Below are 2,829 nucleotides of genomic sequence, written 5' to 3' on the forward strand. Positions count from 1 at the left end.
GATTGGGTAGATAGCTTTCTGCACTAAATGAGTCACCCAACTTGACAATACCCATGTTGATGAATTTTTCGACTAGCTTCTTGAAGGCAATGCAATTATCTATTGAATGCCCCGTAATTCCCTCATGGTAGTCGCATTGTGCATTCATATTGTACCATTTGGGATAAGGAGGTTGTAAATGGGTCAAGTAACGAGGAGCAACATCATGCGTATCGAACAAGCTTTGATACAGCTCCTTATATGACATCGGAATTGGTGTGAACTGAAGCTTCTCAGTACCTGGTTTCACTCCAGATTCTTGCTTTAAAGGGATCTGATGGCTGGTGGTTTCTGTCTTTGGCCGGCCCATAGTGATTGGTTTTGAGTGGCCCTTGTTTATATCTGCCTGCATTATCCCCTTTATTCCCCTTCTTCCCTGGGGCCTTTGTAGTATCTGGGTATTCTATCCTTGCTTGTTTTATTTCTGCTGGGTTGTCAGGGAAATTGTTCCTCAAATTAGACCTTGGCTCTGTCAAGCAACTCACTGGTGTTGTTGTACCAGTTTGATACTGTTGTAATCTAATAGTAAAGAATGTCCCTTGTGGGTGCCCATCTGGCTGGACCTGAACACTTGTCGGAGTACAATCTAGGGAATAGGCAAGGTCCTTACTATCAACCCCAAAGTGGACCACCGAGTCTCTCCTCTTTTCTAACTCTCTAGCTAGTAGTCGGTCGAACTGGCTCATCATAGTTCTTTGTAATTCTAGCATATGATTTTTCATTTTCTGTTGAAGTTCGGCCAATTGCTCCTGCATCTATATCTGCATTCGCTCTAATAGTTCCAACCTTTGTTCCATTTCTCTAGTCTTTGCTTGGATATCGTAAGGGTGTTTGGTTGGTTTTCCAGGTTAGCTGAAATAAATTTATTCGTTTAGACTCTTTCAATGGATTTTAATGCATGTAATGCAATGTAATGCAAATGCATGAAATGAATACCTAAAGAGATGTTGATTCTGATTCAATTACATTTAGGAAACTTTTCTAGAAAGCCAATTCCCTTACATAAAATGGATACATGTACGGCCTCACCCTCATATTCCAAGAAACAACATCGGTCTTTTTCTTTATCCGCATATTTGAGGTAATCTCGCCAATAGATGCCATTGCTAGCTCCACTCTTGATCTTGGTTGCAATCCATCACCTATCTGTCCTCATAAGGCTCGTCTGCCTCTTTAAGGGGGTGGAATGTTAAAGGCTCTTAGACAATTGCCTTGAATCCTCAGGCCACGAAGCAGGGTCACGAACTCTTCCATCGCCATTCTTGTGTTTCTCAGAATATATTCGGGAAGTCGTATTGTTTTCCACTTTATCAAGGAATCCGTATTCCATGACAAGCTTTCTAATTTAGTAATCGAACTTGAATCAATATCTCTTTCCTAAGATGCAAATGCAATGTAATGCAATCATAATCAAAACACAACAAGAAGGGTTAGAACAAAACGTAAGCAAGCACGGAAAACAAAAAGTACCTAATCAGGTAAATACTAGGGATTTGGAGTGGCTCTACCTAGGTTAAGTTCCTAAGTCCACTATATGAAGGTTGGTTCTAAAGATAAGGTACCCGAACCAGCAAATTCCTCGATCTTCACCCATTATAGGCTCATACAGACCGAGTTCGGTTCAGGGGAATACATTTCCCTATGGCTGCACGGAGATGAAAATCTCACGAAGACATAGGTACGGATGTATCCCGAAAGCGATCCACTATCCTGCACAGAGGTGAAAACCTCACGAAGGAAATAGTTTCTCACTACCACTTAAAAGGTGTGACCAACGGTCATGCAATGCAATGTGCAGAAAGATATAAAAATTTAAAATACAAAACATGATGAAAACTATAACTCAAAACAAATGAAATGCAATGAGAGGATCGTATATTTAAATCACATTTTTAACTTTCGACAAAAAGACAAGAAATAATCAACTCGTGGCTTGACTCTCTTATTTTATGTCCCCAGCGGAGTCGCCAAGCTGTTGACACCATTTTTTGGATGAAAAACGGGGTCGACTTGGGTTTTGAAAAACAAAAACGGGAGTCGCCACCAATCTTTTTTTGATAAGGTGTGATCAGATCACCTTGAAAAGTGGTTGTTTAATAAACGATTTAATTTTATTAAAACATCGATTTTAGTCCACGAAATTCAAAAAAACGGGTTCGGGAGTCGGTTACGCACGAGTAAGGATTAGCACCCTCGATACGCCCAAAATTGGTACCTAGTTGATTACCTAATGTCTTAGTGTCGAAAAACTGAAAACTTTAAATAAATTTAAATACGATCCTTAAAAAAAGGTCGAATAGCATGGATTGAAATTCAAGAGGATATTTGGCAAGTTGGTTAAACGAGAAATTGAAATCCAGCACCTTAGGGCACGTTCCTTGAATTTCCCAAACGCAAAACATTGCCTTATTTTGAAATTTTTGAAAGGTTATTTAGCTATTTGGTTGAACGAGAAAAAATCGACACCCAGCACCTTAGGGCATGTTTTCTCGAATTTCCAAACACAAAACATTGCCTTATTTTAAAATTTTTAAAAGGATATTTAGTTACTTGGTTGAACGAGAAAAATCGACACCCAGCACCTTAAGGCACGTTTTATCGAATTTCCAAACGCTAAATATTGCCCCAATTAGAAATATTTTCCCTTTTTTTGAAATATGATATTTATATGCCTGATGGAATAAAAAAACATGATTATGTAAATAAAAATAAACAAAAGCGAATAATAAATCAATCATGCATATACTATAGCAAATAAACAAATAAATAAACTAAAGCATAAAAATAAAC

The sequence above is a fragment of the Gossypium hirsutum genome, chromosome D04 (genome assembly GCF_007990345.1).
Source record: "Gossypium hirsutum isolate 1008001.06 chromosome D04, Gossypium_hirsutum_v2.1, whole genome shotgun sequence".
NCBI lineage: Eukaryota > Viridiplantae > Streptophyta > Magnoliopsida > Malvales > Malvaceae > Gossypium > Gossypium hirsutum.